This window comes from Anopheles gambiae, unplaced genomic scaffold, assembly GCF_943734735.2.
Source record: "Anopheles gambiae unplaced genomic scaffold, idAnoGambNW_F1_1 scaffold_23, whole genome shotgun sequence".
NCBI lineage: Eukaryota > Metazoa > Arthropoda > Insecta > Diptera > Culicidae > Anopheles > Anopheles gambiae.
Window position 1 is genome coordinate 355,160 of NW_026902719.1, and position 19,469 is coordinate 374,628.

The following is a 19,469-nucleotide window of genomic DNA, read 5'->3' on the forward strand; positions in this document are numbered from 1 at the left end:
TATTATCGTTGTTACGGCCATGTTTCATCCGCATAAAACATCGTGAACTAATTCAATGGCCTTGAAATTTGATGTTGAATTTTGTTGCCATCTATTATCGTTGTTACGGCCATGTTTCATCCAAATGAAGGCATATTGCACTATTTGAATGGACTTAAAATTTAATGTTGAGTTTTTTTGCCATCTATTATCGTTGTTACGGCCATGTTTTATCCAAATGAAGCCATCTTGCACTATTTGAATGGCCTTGAAATTTGATGTTGAATCTTGTTACCGTCTATTATCGTTGTTACGGCCATGTTTCATCCACATAAAACATCGTGAACTAATTCAATGGCCTTGAAATTTGATGTTGAATTTTCATGCCATCTATTATCGTTGTTACGGCCATGTTTCATCCAAATGAAGAAATATTGCACTATTTGAATAGACTTAAAATTTGATGATGAGTTTTTTTGCCATCTATTATCGTTGTTACGGCCATGTTTCATCAAAATGAAGCCATCTTGCACTATTTGAATGGCCTTGAAATTTGATGTTGAATTTTGTTGCCATCTATTATCGTTGTTACGGCCATGTTTCATCCAAATGAAGCCATCTTGCACTATTTGAATGGCCTTGAAATTTGATGTTGAATTTTGTTGCCATCTATTATCGTTGTTACGGCCATGTTTCATCCAAATGAAGCCATCTTGCACTATTTGAATGGCCTTGAAATTTGATGTTGAATTTTGTTGCCATCTATTATCGTTGTTACGGCCATGTTTCATCCAAATGAAGCCATCTTGTACTATTTGAATGGCCTTGAAATTTGATGTTGAATTTTGTTACCGTCTATTATCGTTGTTACGGCCATGTTTCATCCACATGAAACATCTTGAACTAATTCAATGGCCTTGAAATTTGATGTTGAATTTTGTTGTCATCTATTATCGTTGTTACAGCCATGTTTCATCCAAATGAAGCCATCTTGTACTATTTGAATGGCCTTGAAATTCGATGTTGAATTTTGTTGCCATCTATTATCGTTGTTACGGCCATGTTTCATCCAAATGAAGCCATTTTGCACTATTTGAATGACCTTGAAATTCGATGTTAAATCTTGTTACCGTCTATTATCGTTGTTACGGCCATGTTTCATCCACATGAAACATCTTGAACTAATTCAATGGCCTTGAAATTTGATGTTGAATTTTGTTGTCATCTATTATCGTTGTTACGGCCATGTTTCATCCAAATGAAGCCATCTTGCACTATTTGAATGGCCTTGAAATTTGATGTTGAATTTTGTTGCCATCTATTATCGTGGTTACAGCCATGTTTCATCCAAATGAAGCCATCTTGTACTATTTGAATGGCCTTGAAATTTGATGTTGAAAATTGTTGATATCTATTATCGTTGTTACGGCCATGTTTCATCCAAATAAAGGCATCTTGCACTATTTGAATGGCCTTGAAATTTGATGTTGAATTTTGTTGCCATCTATTATTGTTGTTACAGCCATGTTTCATCCAAATGAAGCCATTTTGCACTTTTTGAATGGCCTTGAAATTTGATGTTGAATTTTATTGCCATCTATTATCGTTGTTACGGCCATATTTCATCCAAATGAAGCCATCTTGCACTATTTGAATGGCCTTGAAATTTGATGTTGATTTTTGTTGCCATCTATTATCGTTGTTACAGCCATGTTTCATCCAAATGAAGCCATCTTGCACTATTTGAATGGCCTTGAAATTTGATGTTGAATTTTGTTGCCATCTATTATCGTTGTTACGGCCATGTTTCATCCAAATGAAGAAATATTGCACTATTTGAAGAGACTTAAAATTTGATGTTGAGTTTTGTTGCCATCTATTATCGTTGGTACGGCCATGTTTCATCCAAATAAAGCCATCTTGCACTATTTGAATGGCCTTGAAATTTGATGTTGAATTTTGTTGCCATCTATTATCGTTGTTACGGCCATGTTTCATCCAAATGAAGCCATCTTGTACTATTTGAATAGACTTAAAATTTGAAGTTAGGTTTTTTTGCCATCTATTATCATTGTTACGGCCATGTATCATCCAAATAAAGCCATCTTGCACTATTTGAATGGCCTTGAAATTTGATGTTGAATTTTGTTGCCATCAATTATCGTTGTTACGGCCATGTTTCATCCAAAGGAAGAAATATTGCACTATTTGAATGGCCTTGAAATTTGATGTTGAATTTTGTTGCCATCTATTATCGTTGTTACGGCCATGTTTCATCCAAATAAAGCCATCTTGCACCATTTGAATGGCCTTGAAATTTGATGTTGAATTTTATTGCCATCTATTATCGTTGTTACAGCCATGTTTCATCCAAATGAAGCCATCTTGCACTATTTGAATGGCCTTGAAATTTGATGTTGAATTTTGTTGCCATCAATTATCGTTGTTACGGCCATGTTTCATCAAAATGACGCCATCTTGTACTATTTGAATAGACTTAAAATTAGATGTTGAGTTTTTTTGCCATCTATTATCATTGTTACGGCCATGTATCATCCAAATAACGCCATCTTGCACTATTTGAATGGCCTTGAAATTTGATGTTGAATTTTGTTGCCATCAATTATCGTTGTTACGGCCATGTTTCATCCAAATGAAGGCATCTTGAACTAATTCCTTGAAATTTGATGTTGAATTTTGTTGCCATCTATTATCGTTGTTACGGCCATGTTTCATCCAAATGAAGCCATCTTGTACTATTTGAATGGCCTTGAAATTTGATGTTGAATTTTGTTGCCATCTATTATCGTTGTTACGGCCATGTTTCATCCAAATGAAGAAATATTGCACTATTTGAAGAGACCTAAAATTTGATGTTGAGTTTTGTTGCCATCTATTATCGTTGGTACGGCCATGTTTCATCCAAATAAAGCCATCTTGCACTATTTGAATGGCCTTGAAATTTGATGTTGAATTTTGTTGCCATCTATTATCGTTGTTACGGCCATGTTTCATCCAAATGAAGCCATCTTGCACTATTTGAATGGCCTTGAAATTTGATGTTGAATTTTGTTGCCATCAATTATCGTTGTTACGGCCATGTTTCATCAAAATGACGCCATCTTGTACTATTTGAATAGACTTAAAATTAGATGTTGAGTTTTTTTGCCATCTATTATCATTGTTACGGCCATGTATCATCCAAATAAAGCCATCTTGCACTATTTGAATGGCCTTGAAATTTGATGTTGAATTTTGTTGCCATCAATTATCGTTGTTACGGCCATGTTTCATCCAAATGAAGGCATCTTGAACTAATTCCTTGAAATTTGATGTTGAATTTTGTTGCCATCTATTATCGTTGTTACGGCCATGTTTCATCCAAATGAAGCCATCTTGTACCATTTGAATGGTCTTGAAATTTGATGTTGAGTTTTTTTGCCATCTAGTATCGTTGTTACAGCCATGTTTCATCCAAATGAAGCCATCTTGTATTATTTGAATGGTCTTGAAATTTGATGTTGAATTTTGTTGCCATCTTTAGCCATGTTTCATCCAAATGAAGCCATCTTGCACTATTTGAATGGCCTTGAAATTTGATGTTGAATTTTGTTGCCATCTATTATCGTTGTTACGGCCATGTTTCATCCAAATGAAGAAATATTGCACTTTTTGAATAGACTTAAAATTTGATGTTGAGTTTTTTTGCCATCTATTATCGTTGTTACGGCCATGTATCATCCAAATAAAGCCATCTTGCACTATTTGAATGGCCTTGAAATTTGATGTTAAATTTTATTGCCATCTATTATCGTTGTTACGGCCATGTTTCATCGAAATGAAGGCATCTTGAACTAATTCCTTGAAATTTGATGTTGAATTTTGTTGTCATCTATTATCGTTGTTCCGGCCATGTTTCATCCAAATGAAGCCATCTTGCACTATTTGAATGACCTTGAAATTTGATGTTGAATTTTGTTGCCATCTATTATCGTTGTTACGGCCATGTTTCATCCAAATGAAGCCATCTTGTACTATTTGAATGGCCTTGAAATTTGATGTTTAATCTTGTTACCGTCTATTATCGTTGTTACGGCCATGTTTAATCCACATAAAACATCGTGAACTAATTCAATGGCCTTGAAATTTGATGTTGAATTTTGTTGCCATCTATTATCGTTGTTACGGCCATGTTTCATCCAAATGAAGCCATCTTGCACTATTTGAATGGCCTTGAAATTTGATGTTGAATTTTGTTGCCATCTATTATCGTTGTTACAGCCATGTTTCATCCAAATGAAGCCATCTTGCACTATTTGAATGGCCTTGAAATTTGATGTTGAATTTTGTTGCCATCTATTATCGTTTTTACGGCCATGTTTCATCCAAATGAAGCCATCTTGCACTAATTCAATGGCCGTGAAATTTGATGTTGAGTTTTTTTTTGCCATCTATTATCGTTGTTACGGCCATGTTTCATCCAAATGAAGCCATCTTGCACTATTTGAATGGCCTTGAAATTTGATTTTGAATTTTGTTGCCATCTATTATCGTTGTTACGGCCATGTTTCATCCAAATGAAGCCATCTTGCACTATTTGAATGGCCTTGAAATTTGATGTTGAATTTTGTTGCCATCTATTATCGTTGTTACAGCCATGTTTCATCCAAATGAAGGCATCTTGCACTATTTGAATGGCCTTGAAATTTGATGTTGAATTTTGTTGCCATCAATTATCGTTGTTACGGCCATGTTTCATCCAAATGAAGCCATCTTGCACTATGTGAATGGCCTTGAAATTTGATGATGAATTTTGTTGCCATCTATTATCGTTGTTACGGCCATGTATCATCCAAATGAAGGCATCTTGCACTATTTGAATGGCCTTGAAATTTGATGTTGAATTTTGTTGCCATCTATTATCGTTTTTACAGCCATGTTTCATCCAAATGAAGCCATCTTGTACTATTTGAATGGCCTTGAAATTTGATGTTGAATTTTTTTGCCATCTATTATCGTTGTTACGGCCATGTATCATCCAAATGAAGCCATCTTGCACTATTTGAATGGCCTTGAAATTTGATGTTGAATTTTGTTGCCATCTATTATCGTTATTACGGCCATGTTTCATCCAAATGAAGCCATCTTGCACTATTTGAATGGCCTTGAAATTTGATGTTGAATTTTTTTGCCATCTATTATCGTTGTTACGGCCATGTATCATCCAAATGAAGCCATCTTGCACTATTTGAATGGCCTTGAAAGTTGATGTTGAAAATTGTTGATATCTATTATCGTTATTACGGCCATGTTTCATCCAAATGAAGCCATCTTGCACTATTTGAATGGCCTTGAAATTTGATGTTGAATTTTTTTGCCATCTATTATCGTTGTTACGGCCATGTATCATCCAAATGAAGCCATCTTGCACTATTTGAATGGCCTTGAAAGTTGATGTTGAAAATTGTTGATATCTATTATCGTTGTTACGGCCATGTTTCATCCAAATGAAGCCATCTTGCACTATTTGAATGGCCTTGAAATTGGATGTTGAATTTTGTTGCCATCTATTATTGTTGTTACGGCCGTGTATCATCCAAATGAAGCCATCTTGCACTATTTGAATGGCCTTGAAATTTGATGTTGAATTTTGTTGCCATCTATTATCGTTGCTACGGCCATGTTTCATCCAAATAAAGCCATCTTGCACTATTTGAATGGCCTTGAAATTTGATGTTGAATTTTGTTGCCATCAATTATCGTTGTTACGGCCATGTTTCATCCAAATGAAGCCATCTTGCACTATGTGAATGGCCTTGAAATTTGATGTTGAATTTTGTTGCCTTCTATTATCGTTGTTACGGCCATGTATCATCCAACTGAAGCCATCTTGCACTATTTGAATGGCCTTGAAAGTTGATGTTGAATTTTATTGCCATCTATTATCGTTGTTACGGCCATGTATCATCCAAATAAAGCCATCTTGCACTATTTGAAGGGCCTTGAAAGTTGATGTTGAATTTTGTTGCCATCTATTATCGTTGTTACGGCCATGTATCATCCAAATGAAGCCATCTTGCACTATTTGAATGGCCTTGAAATTTGATGTTGAATTTTGTTGCCATCTATTATCGTTGTTACGGCCATGTATCATCCAAATGAAGCCATCTTGCACTATTTGAATGGCCTTGAAAGTTGATGTTGAATTTTGTTGCCATCTATTATCGTTGTTACGGCCATGTTTCATCCAAATGAAGCCATCTTGTACTATTTGAATGGCCTTGAAATTTGATGTTGAGTTTTTTTGCCATCTATTATCGTTGTTACGGCCATGTTTCATCTAAATGAAGGCATCTTGAACTAATTCAATGGCCTTGAAATTTGATGTTGAATTTTGTTGCCATCTATTATCGTTGTTACGGCCATGTTTCATCCAAATGAAGCCATCTTGCACTATTTGAATGGCCTTAAAATTTGATGTTGAATTTTGTTGCCATCTATTATCGTTGTTACAGCCATGTATCATCCAAATGAAGCCATCTTGCACTATTTGAATGGCCTTGAAATTTGATGTTGAATTTTATTGCCATCTATTATCGTTGTTACGGCCATGTTTCATCCAAATAAAGCCATCTTGCACTATTTGAATGGCCTTGAAATTTGATGTTGAATTTTGTTGCCATCTATTATCGTTGTTACGGCCATGTTTCATCCAAATGAAGCCATCTTGCACTATTTGAATGGCCTTGAAATTTGATGTTGAAATTTGTTGCCATCTATTATCGTTGTTACGGCCATGTATCATCCAAATGAAGCCATCTTGCACTATTTGAATGGCCTTGAAAGTTGATGTTGAATTTTGTTGCCATCTATTATCGTTGTTACAGCCATATTTCATCCAAATGAAGCCATCTTGTACTATTTGAATGGCCTTGAAATTTGATGTTGAATTTTGTTGCCATCTATTATCGTTGTTACGGCCATGTTTCATCTAAATGAAGGCATCTTGAACTAATTCAATGGCCTTGAAATTTGATGTTGAATTTTGTTGCCATCTATTATCGTTGTTACGGCCATGTATCATCCAAATGAAGCCATCTTGCACTATTTGAATGGCCTTAAAATTTGATGTTGAATTTTGTTGCCATCTATTATCGTTGCTACGGCCATGTTTCATTCAAATAAAGCCATCTTGCACTATTTGAATGGCCTTGAAATTTGATGTTGAATTTTATTGCCATCTATTATCGTTGTTACGGCCATGTTTCATCCAAATGAAGGCATCTTGCACTATTTGAATGACCTTGAAATTTGATGTTGAATTTTGTTGCCATCTATTATCGTTGTTACGGCCATTTTTCATCCAAATGAAGCCATCTTGCACTATTTGAATGGCCTTGAAATTTGATGATGAGTTTTTGTTGCCATCTATTATCGTTGTTACAGCCATGTTTCATCCAAATGAAGCCATCTTGCACTATTTGAATGGCCTTGAAATTTGATGTTGAATTTTATTGCCATCTATTATCGTTGTTACGGCCATGTTTCATCCAAATAAAGCCATCTTGCACTATTTGAATGGCCTTGAAATTTGATGTTGAATTTTGTTGCCATCTATTATCGTTGTTACGGCCATGTTTCATCCAAATGAAGCCATCTTGCACTATTTGAATGGCCTTGAAATTTGATGTTGAATTTTGTTGCCATCTATTATCGTTGTTACGGCCATGTTTCATCCAAATGAAGCCATCTTGCACTATTTGAATGGCCTTGAAAGTTGATGTTGAATTTTGTTGCCATCTATTATCGTTGTTACAGCCATGTTTCATCCAAATGAAACCATCTTGTACTATTTGAATGGCCTTGAAATTTGATGTTGAATTTTTTTGCCATCTATTATCGTTGTTACGGCCATGTTTCATCTAAATGAAGGCATCTTGAACTAATTCAATGGCCTTGAAATTTGATGTTGAATTTTGTTGCCATCTATTATCGTTGTTACGGCCATGTTTCATCCAAATGAAGCCATCTTGCACTATTTGAATGGCCTTGAAATTTGATGTTGAATTTTGTTGCCATCTATTATCGTTGTTACGGCCATGTTTCATCCAAATAAAGCCATCTTGCACTATTTGAATGGCCTTGAAATTTGATGTTGAATTTTGTTGCCATCTATTATCGTTGTTACGGCCATGTTTCATCCAAATGAAGCCATCTTGCACTATTTGAATGGCCTTGAAATTTGATGTTGAATTTTGTTGCCATCAATTATCGTTGTTACGGCCATGCTTTATCCAATTGAAGCCATCTTATACTATTTGAATGGCATTGAAATTTGATGTTGAATTTTGTTGCCATCTATTATCGTTGTTACGGCCATGTTTCATCCAAATGAAGCCATCTTGCACTATTTGAATGGCTTTGAAATTTGATGTTGAATTTTGTTGCCATCTATTATCGTTGTTACGGCCATGTTTCATCCAAATGAAGCCATCTTGCACTATTTGAATGGCTTTGAAATTTGATGTTGAATTTTGTTGCCATCTATTATCGTTGTTACAGCCATGTTTCATCCAAATGAAGCCATCTTGCACTATTTGAATGGCCTTGAAATTTGATGTTGAATTTTGTTGCCATCTATTATCGTTGCTACGGCCATGTTTCATCCAAATGAAGCCATCTTGCACTATTTGAATGGCCTTGAAATTTGATGTTGAATTTTGTTGCCATCTATTATCGTTGTTACAGCCATGTTTCATCCAAATGAAGCCATCTTGTACTATTTGAATGGTCTTGAAATTTGATGTTGAATTTTGTTGCCATCCCTTATCGTTGTTACGGCCATGTTTCATCCAAATGAAGAAATATTGCACTATTTGAATACACTTCAAATTTGATGTTGAATTTTGTTGCCATCTATTATCGTTGTTACGGCCATGTATCATCCAAATGAAGCTATCTTGCACTATTTGAATGGCCTTGAAAGTTGATGTTGAATTTTGTTGCCATCTATTATCGTTGTTACGGCCATGTTTCATCCAAATAAAGCCATCTTGCACTATTTGAATGGCCTTGAAATTTGATGTTGATTTTTGTTGCCATCTATTATCGTTGTTACAGCCATGTTTCATCCAAATGAAGCCATCTTGCACTATTTGAATGGCCTTGAAATTTGATGTTGAATTTTATTGCCATCTATTATCGTTGTTACGGCCATGTTTCATCCAAATAAAGCCATCTTGCACTATTTGAATGGCCTTGAAATTTGATGTTGAATTTTGTTGCCATCTATTATCTTTGTTACGGCCATGTTTCATCCAAATGAAGCCATCTTGCACTATTTGAATGGCCTTGAAATTTGATGTTGAATTTTGTTGCCATCTATTATCGTTGTTACAGCCATGTTTCATCTATATGAAGCCATCTTGCACTATTTGAATGGCCTTGAAATTTGATGTTGAATTTTGTTGCCATCTATTATCGTTGTTACGGCCATGTTTTATCAAAATGAAGAAATATTGCACTATTTGAATACACTTAAAGTTTGATGTTGAGTTTTTTGCCATCTATTATCGTTGTTACGGCCATGTTTCATCCAATTAAAGGCATCTTGAACTAATTCAATGGCCTTGAAAGTTGATGTTGAATTTTGTTGCCATCTATTATCGTTGTTACGGCCATGTTTCATCCAAATGAAGCCATCTTGTACTATTTGAATGGTCTTGAAATTTGATGTTGAATTTTGTTGCCATCTATTATCGTTGTTACGGCCATGTTTCATCCAAATGAAGAAATATTGCACTATTTGAATAGACTTCAAATTTGATGTTGAATTTTGTTGCCATCTATTATCGTTGTTACGGCCATTTTTCATCCAAATGAAGCCATCTTGCACTATTTGAATGGCCTTGAAATTTGATGTTGAATTTTATTGCCATCTATTATCGTTGTTACGGCCATGTTTCATCCAAATAAAGCCATCTTGCACTATTTGAATGGCCTTGAAATTTGATGTTGAATTTTGTTGCCATCTATTATCGTTGTTACGGCCATGTTTCATCCAAATGAAGCCATCTTGCACTATTTGAATGGCCTTGAAATTTGATGTTGAATTTTGTTGCCATCTATTATCGTTGTTACGGCCATCCCCCAGGACAATCGCATGGCAATCGGATTGAACGCGCAACATTTTCCATACAATCCGCAGTGTTGCGTTTTCTTCGCACCAACTTTGCCTGTATTTTCAATGAGCCAAGCGATTTTACCCCCTCCTACACGCGTTGTATCCTTCAGTACGCTTGTCGCGGCAACGTTCACCACATACACACACATCTCCACACTCAGCGTACGACATCTTCCCTGTTGCTGTTCTGGACTCAGACAAAATTTGTGTTTCTACACTTATTGTTCAAAAAAGTAGTAGCTCCTAGGATCTGACTTTACAAACAAATATCAAAATTTTATGTTCTGCTAATGATATTGCACTGAATTTAATTTCACTACATTAAGTTTTTACATATCTTTCGTAAAAGTTCGTCAGAATATGAAAATGTCGATACAATTTGTCATGAATAACTTAAATTTCAAGATTTTCGCGCATAAAATTATGACGCGCGCTGTGTGTGCGGCGGCGTAATTCGCTACTCGTATAGCCGTCTCGCTTCTTCTTGTGTGTGCTTTACCGTTGCTGACCGCTTCAAGAACATTGCTGCTCACACACACGTCAGTCTGTGGCAAACAATTGGAGAGGGAGGATGTGTCGGTTTGCTCCAGAAATCGTGTGTGATTTTGGTGTTCTGGATTTGGTTCCATCCCTGTATGTTTTGGTGAAATTGAAAAGGTAAGACTCATAGACCGATGTAAAAGTGTGAGAGTAAAGTGATGTTGATGGTGACTGATGCTTTTATTTGTTTCTTTTCCTGCTTTCATCCACTGATGGTGTCGAGCATCGCCGAGGATGTGATCGAATGCGGAATATTCGAAACGAGGAGATTCATTCCGGATTTTGTTTGCAATAAGGTAAGTTATGAAAACACACAAAGCATACGAAAAAAGAGTGAGTAATCTTATTCTTAACTTTCATTTCTTCAACAGCGCTGAACTAATCCTCCAGCTTACAGGACGGCAAAGGTACACGCACAAACGTGCACACATCAGCCTTCTCGGAGAACGAGAACACGGGAGGGGGAGACCGGCAACGTATAGAACCTTTACGCTCCCTCGTGCGTTCGTGCGTGCGTGCGCGGGCGCGTCTATGTGTGTGTATGTGTGTGCATGCCTGCGTGCGTGGCTGTGTGTGTTTTTGCCGCTTCGCATAACGAGATCCTACGGGATCACCTTGCGAAAAACACCAAGAGAGGGGGAGGGGAAGGTATGTGTGTATGTGTGTGTGTGTATGTGTGCTTGCATGCGTGCGTGGCTGTGTATGTGTGTGTATGTGTGCTTGCATGCGTGCATGGCTGTGTATGTGTGTGTATGTGTGCTTGCATGCGTGCGTGGCTGTGTATGTGTGTGTATGTGTGCTTTTGCTGTTTGGCGATCTCCTACGGAATCACCTTGCGAAAACACGTGGGGGGGGGGGGGGGAGGAGTGAGGTGTGTGTGTACTTGCCTGCGTGCTTTGTGTGTGTGTTTTTGCGTTCACGTTCTACGGGATCACTTTGCGAAAAACACCAAGGGGAGGAGGAGGTGTGTGTGTGTATGTTTTTTTTCTCTTTGCGGATTCGCACTCTCTCGCGGATCTAGTTGTGTGCGTTAGTTTTTTTTTTTAGTTTCTTCGAAAAATACCTGGGGGAGGATGTGTGTATGAAAGAATGTACTTCAGAAAAGAAAGTGAAAAATAAAAAACGAATATGAAATATGTTAAACGAAGTTTTCAGTGTGTCTGAACTCATTGCAATCCGAAAGAAAGCGAGGGGGGCTCTTAAAATGTAGTACACATGTATGCAACATGTATCGTGTCGCCGCGACGGTGTATCTCGCTCAATCCGTTAAGCCTGAAAAGTGCTTCTATCGGATCGTCTAATCGGGCGCCATTTAATCAATCCGTTAGCGAAAAGTTGCATGGATTTTGGTACCGGGGATGTTTCATCCAAATGAAGCCATCTTGCACTATTTGAATGGCCTTGAAAGTTGATGTTGAATTTTGTTGCCATCTATTATCGTTGTTACGGCCATGTTTCATCCAAATGAAGCCATCTTGTACTATTTGAATGGCCTTGAAATTTGATGTTGAGTTTTTTTGCCATCTATTATCGTTGTTACGGCCATGTTTCATCTAAATGAAGGCATCTTGAACTAATTCAATGGCCTTGAAATTTGATGTTGAATTTTGTTGCCATCTATTATCGTTGTTACGGCCATGTTTCATCCAAATGAAGCCATCTTGCACTATTTGAATGGCCTTGAAATTTGATGTTGAATTTTGTTGCCATCTATTATCGTTGTTACGGCCATGCTTTATCCAATTGAAGCCATCTTATACTATTTGAATGGCATTGAAATTTGATGTTGTATTTTGTTGCCATCTATTATCGTTGTTACGGCCATGTTTCATCCAAATGAAGCCATCTTGCACTATTTGAATGGCCTTGAAATTTGATGTTGAATTTTGTTGCCATCTATTATCGTTGTTACGGCCATGTTTCATCCAAATAAAGCCATCTTGCACTATTTGAATGGCCTTGAAATTTGATGTTGAGTTTTTTTGCCATCTATTATCGTTGTTACGGCCATGTTTCATCTAAATGAAGGCATCTTGAACTAATTCAATGGCCTTGAAATTTGATGTTGAATTTTGTTGCCATCTATTATCGTTGTTACGGCCATGTTTCATCCAAATGAAGCCATCTTGCACTATTTGAATGGCCTTGAAATTTGATGTTGAATTTTGTTGCCATCTATTATCGTTGTTACGGCCATGTTTCATCCAAATGAAGCCATCTTGCACTATTTGAATGGCTTTGAAATTTGATGTTGAATTTTGTTGCCATTTGTTGTTACAGCCATGTTTCATCCAAATGAAGCCATCTTGCACTATTTGAATGGCCTTGAAATTTGATGTTGAATTTTGTTGCCATCTATTATCGTTGCTACGGCCATGTTTCATCCAAATGAAGCCATCTTGCACTATTTGAATGGCCTTGAAATTTGATGTTGAATTTTGTTGCCATCTATTATCGTTGTTACAGCCATGTTTCATCCAAATGAAGCCATCTTGTACTATTTGAATGGTCTTGAAATTTGATGTTGAATTTTGTTGCCATCCCTTATCGTTGTTACGGCCATGTTTCATCCAAATGAAGAAATATTGCACTATTTGAATAGACTTCAAATTTGATGTTGAATTTTGTTGCCATCTATTATCGTTGTTACGGCCATGTATCATCCAAATGAAGCTATCTTGCACTATTTGAATGGCCTTGAAAGTTGATGTTGAATTTTGTTGCCATCTATTATCGTTGTTACGGCCATGTTTCATCCAAATGAAGCCATCTGGTACTATTTGAAAGGCCTTGAAATTTGATGTTGAATTTTGTTGCCATCTATTATCGTTGTTACGGCCATGTTTCATCCAAATAAAGCCATCTTGCACTATTTGAATGGCCTTGAAATTTGATGTTGATTTTTGTTGCCATCTATTATCGTTGTTACAGCCATGTTTCATCCAAATGAAGCCATCTTGCACTATTTGAATGGCCTTGAAATTTGATGTTGAATTTTTTTGCCATCTATTATCGTTGTTACGGCCATGTTTCATCCAAATAAAGCCATCTTGCACTATTTGAATGGCCTTGAAATTTGATGTTGAATTTTGTTGCCATCTATTATCGTTGTTACGGCCATGTTTCATCCAAATGAAGCCATCTTGCACTATTTGAATGGCCTTGAAATTTGAAGTTGAATTTTGTTGCCATCTATTATCGTTGTTACAGCCATGTTTCATCTAAATGAAGCCATCTTGCACTATTTGAATGGCCTTGAAATTTGATGTTGAATTTTGTTGCCATCTATTATCGTTGTTACGGCCATGTTTTATCAAAATGAAGAAATATTGCACTATTTGAATACACTTAAAGTTTGATGTTGAGTTTTTTGCCATCTATTATCGTTGTTACGGCCATGTTTCATCCAATTAAAGGCATCTTGAACTAATTCAATGGCCTTGAAAGTTGATGTTGAATTTTGTTGCCATCTATTATCGTTGTTACGGCCATGTTTCATCCAAATGAAGCCATCTTGTACTATTTGAATGGTCTTGAAATTTGATGTTGAATTTTGTTGCCATCTATTATCGTTGTTACGGCCATGTTTCATCCAAATGAAGAAATATTGCACTATTTGAATAGACTTCAAATTTGATGTTGAATTTTGTTGCCATCTATTATCGTTGTTACGGCCATTTTTCATCCAAATGAAGCCATCTTGCACTATTTGAATGGCCTTGAAATTTGATGTTGAATTTTATTGCCATCTATTATCGTTGTTACGGCCATGTTTCATCCAAATAAAGCCATCTTGCACTATTTGAATGGCCTTGAAATTTGATGTTGAATTTTGTTGCCATCTATTATCGTTGTTACGGCCATGTTTCATCCAAATGAAGCCATCTTGCACTATTTGAATGGCCTTGAAATTTGATGTTGAATTTTGTTGCCATCTATTATCGTTGTTACGGCCATGTTTCATCCAAATGAAGCCATCTTGCACTATTTGAATGGCCTTGAAAGTTGATGTTGAATTTTGTTGCCATCTATTATCGTTGTTACGGCCATGTTTCATCCAAATGAAGCCATCTTGTACTATTTGAATGGCCTTGAAATTTGATGTTGAGTTTTTTTGCCATCTATTATCGTTGTTACGGCCATGTTTCATCTAAATGAAGGCATCTTGAACTAATTCAATGGCCTTGAAATTTGATGTTGAATTTTGTTGCCATCTATTATCGTTGTTACGGCCATGTTTCATCCAAATGAAGCCATCTTGCACTATTTGAATGGCCTTGAAATTTGATGTTGAATTTTGTTGCCATCTATTATCGTTGTTACGGCCATGCTTTATCCAATTGATGCCATCTTATACTATTTGAATGGCATTGAAATTTGATGTTGTATTTTGTTGCCATCTATTATCGTTGTTACGGCCATGTTTCATCCAAATGAAGCCATCTTGCACTATTTGAATGGCCTTGAAATTTGATGTTGAATTTTGTTGCCATCTATTATCGTTGTTACGGCCATGTTTCATCCAAATAAAGCCATCTTGCACTATTTGAATGGCCTTGAAATTTGATGTTGAGTTTTTTTGCCATCTATTATCGTTGTTACGGCCATGTTTTATCCAATTGAAGCCATCTTGTACTATTTGAATGGCCTTGAAATTTGATGTTGAGTTTTTTTGCCATCTATTATCGTTGTTACGGCCATGTTTCATCCAAATGAAGCCATCTTGTACTATTTGAATGGCCTTGAAATTTGATGTTGAATTTTGTTGCCATCTATTATCGTGGTTACGGCCATGTTTCATCCAAATAAAGCCATCTTGCACTATTTGAATGGCCTTGAAATTTGATGTTGAATTTTGTTGCCATCTATTATCGTTGTTACGGCCATGTTTCATCCAAATAAAGCCATCTTGCACTATTTGAATGGCCTTGAAATTTGATGTTGAATTTTGTTGCCATCTATTATCGTTGTTACGGCCATGTTTCATCCAAATGAAGCCATCTTGCACTATTTGAATGGCTTTGAAATTTGATGTTGAATTTTGTTGCCATCTATTATCGTTGTTACGGCCATGTTTCATCAAAATGAAGAAATATTGCACTATTTGAATAGACTTAAAATTTGATGTTGAATTTTGTTGCCATCTATTATCGTTGTTACGGCCATGTTTCATCCAAATGAAGGCATCTTGAACTAATTCCTTGAAATTTGATATTGAATTTTGTTGCCATCTATTATCGTTTTACGGCCATGTTTCATCCAAATGAAGCCATCTTGTACTATTTGAATGGTCTTGAAATTTGATGTTGAATTTTGTTGCCATCCCTTATCGTTGTTACGGCCATGTTTCATCCAAATGAAGAAATATTGCACTATTTGAATGGCCTTGAAATTTGATGTTGAATTTGGTTGCCATCTATTATCGTTGTTACGGCCATGTTTCATCCAAATGAAGCCATCTTGCACTATTTGAATGGCCTTGAAATTTGATATTGAATTTTGTTGCCATCTATTATCGTTGTTACGGCCATGTTTCATCCAAATAAAGCCATCTTGCACTATTTGAATGGCCTTGAAATTTGATGTTGAATTTTGTTGCCATCTATTATCGTTGTTACGGCCATGTTTCATCCAAATGAAGGCATCTTGCACTATTTGAATGACCTTGAAATTTGATGTTGAATTTTGTTGCCATCTATTATCGTTGTTACGGCCATTTTTCATCCAAATGAAGCCATCTTGCACTATTTGAATGGCCTTGAAATTTGATGATGAGTTTTTGTTGCCATCTATTATCGTTGTTACAGCCATGTTTCATCCAAATGAAGCCATCTTGCACTATTTGAATGGCCTTGAAATTTGATGTTGAATTTTATTGCCATCTATTATCGTTGTTACGGCCATGTTTCATCCAAATAAAGCCATCTTGCACTATTTGAATGGCCTTGAAATTTGATGTTGAATTTTGTTGCCATCTATTATCGTTGTTACGGCCATGTTTCATCCAAATGAAGCCATCTTGCACTATTTGAATGGCCTTGAAATTTGATGTTGAATTTTGTTGCCATCTATTATCGTTGTTACGGCCATGTTTCATCCAAATGAAGCCATCTTGCACTATTTGAATGGCCTTGAAAGTTGATGTTGAATTTTGTTGCCATCTATTATCGTTGTTACAGCCATGTTTCATCCAAATGAAACCATCTTGTACTATTTGAATGGCCTTGAAATTTGATGTTGAATTTTTTTGCCATCTATTATCGTTGTTACGGCCATGTTTCATCTAAATGAAGGCATCTTGAACTTATTCAATGGCCTTGAAATTTGATGTTGAATTTTGTTGCCATCTATTATCGTTGTTACGGCCATGTTTCATCCAAATGAAGCCATCTTGCACTATTTGAATGGCCTTGAAATTTGATGTTGAATTTTGTTGCCATCTATTATCGTTGTTACGGCCATGTTTCATCCAAATAAAGCCATCTTGCACTATTTGAATGGCCTTGAAATTTGATGTTGAATTTTGTTGCCATCTATTATCGTTGTTACGGCCATGTTTCATCCAAATGAAGCCATCTTGCACTATTTGAATGGCCTTGAAATTTGATGTTGAATTTTGTTGCCATCTATTATCGTTGTTACGGCCATGCTTTATCCAATTGAAGCCATCTTATACTATTTGAATGGCATTGAAATTTGATGTTGAATTTTGTTGCCATCTATTATCGTTGTTACGGCCATGTTTCATCCAAATGAAGCCATCTTGCACTATTTGAATGGCCTTGAAATTTGATGTTGAATTTTGTTGCCATCTATTATCGTTGTTACAGCCATGTTTCATCCAAATAAAGCCATCTTGCACTATTTGAATGGCCTTGAAATTTGATGTTGAGTTTTTTTGCCATCTATTATCGTTGTTACGGCCATGTTTTATCCAATTGAAGCCATCTTGTACTATTTGAATGGCCTTGAAATTTGATGTTGAGTTTTTTTGCCATCTATTATCGTTGTTACGGCCATGTTTCATCCAAATGAAGCCATCTTGTACTATTTGAATGGCCTTGAAATTTGATGTTGAATTTTGTTGCCATCTATTATCGTGGTTACGGCCATGTTTCATTCAAATAAAGCCATCTTGCACTATTTGAATGGCCTTGAAATTTGATGTTGAATTTTGTTGCCATCTATTATCGTTGTTACGGCCATGTTTCATCCAAATGAAGCCATCTTGCACTATTTGAATGGCCTTGAAATTTGATGTTGAATTTTGTTGCCATCTATTATCGTTGTTACAGCCATGTTTCATCCAAATGAAGCCATCTTGCACTATTTGAATGGCCTCCTTGAAATTTGATGTTGAATTTTGTTGCCATCTATTATCGTTGTTACGGCCATGTTTCATCAAAATGAAGAAATATTGCACTATATGAATAGACTTAAAATTTGATGTTGAATTTTGTTGCCATCTATTATCGTTGTTACGGCCATGTTTCATCCAAATGAAGGCATCTTGAACTAATTCCTTGAAATTTGATATTGAATTTTGTTGCCATCTATTATCGTTTTACGCCATGTTTCATCCAAATGAAGCCATCTTGTACTATTTGAATGGTCTTGAAATTTGATGTTGAATTTTGTTGCCATCCCTTATCGTTGTTACGGCCATGTTTCATCCAAATGAAGAAATATTGCACTATTTGAATAGACTTCAAATTTGATGTTGAATTTTGTTGCCATCTATTATCGTTGTTACGGCCATGTATCATCCAAATGAAGCTATCTTGCACTATTTGAATGGCCTTGAAGTGATGTTGAATTTTGTTGCCATCTATTATCGTTGTTACGGCCATGTTTCATCCAAATGAAGCCATCTTGTACTATTTGAAAGGCCTTGAAATTTGATGTTGAATTTTGTTGCCATCTATTATCGTTGTTACGGCATGTTTCATCCAAATAAAGCCATCTTGCACTATTTGAATGGCCTTGAAATTTGATGTTGATTTTTGTTGCCATCTATTATCGTTGTTACAGCCATGTTTCATCCAAATGAAGCCATCTTGCACTATTTGAATGGCCTTGAAATTTGATGTTGAATTTTATTGCCATCTATTATCGTTGTTACGGCCATGTTTCATCCAAATAAAGCCATCTTGCACTATTTGAATGGCCTTGAAATTTGATGTTGAATTTTGTTGCCATCTATTATCGTTGTTACGGCCATGTTTCATCCAAATGAAGCCATCTTGCACTATTTGAATGGCCTTGAAATTTGATGTTGAATTTTGTTGCCATCTATTATCGTTGTTACAGCCATGTTTCATCTAATGAAGCCATCTTGCACTATTTGAATGGCCTTGAAATTTGATGTTGAATTTTGTTGCCATCTATTATCGTTGTTACGGCCATGTTTTATCAAAATGAAGAAATATTGCACTATTTGAATACACTTAAAGTTTTGATGTTGAGTTTTTGCCATCTATTATCGTTGTTACGGCCATGTTTCATCCAATTAAAGGCATCTTGAACTAATTCAATGGCCTTGAACATGGATGTTGATTTTGTTGCATCTATTATCGTTGTTACGGCCATGTTTCATCCAAATGAAGCCATCTTGCACTATTTGAATGGCCTTGAAATTTGATGTTGAATTTTGTTGCCATCTATTATCGTTGTTACGGCCATGTTTCATCAAAATGACGCCATCTTGTACTATTTGAAAAGACTTAAAATTGATGATGAGTTTTTTTGCCATCTATTATCGTTGTTA

At 36.0% G+C, this 19,469-nt stretch overlaps 1 long non-coding RNA gene across 1 annotated transcript; it reads left to right on the top strand.

The window, feature by feature from the left end:
* Positions 1-10,352: 10,352 nt before the first annotated feature.
* LOC133395021 (uncharacterized) lies at positions 10,353-11,849 on the top strand. The gene is made up of 2 exons (XR_009767135.1): positions 10,353-10,998; positions 11,074-11,849. It is a non-coding gene; the product is annotated as an uncharacterized LOC133395021 (long non-coding RNA).
* Positions 11,850-19,469: the final 7,620 nt, after the last annotated feature.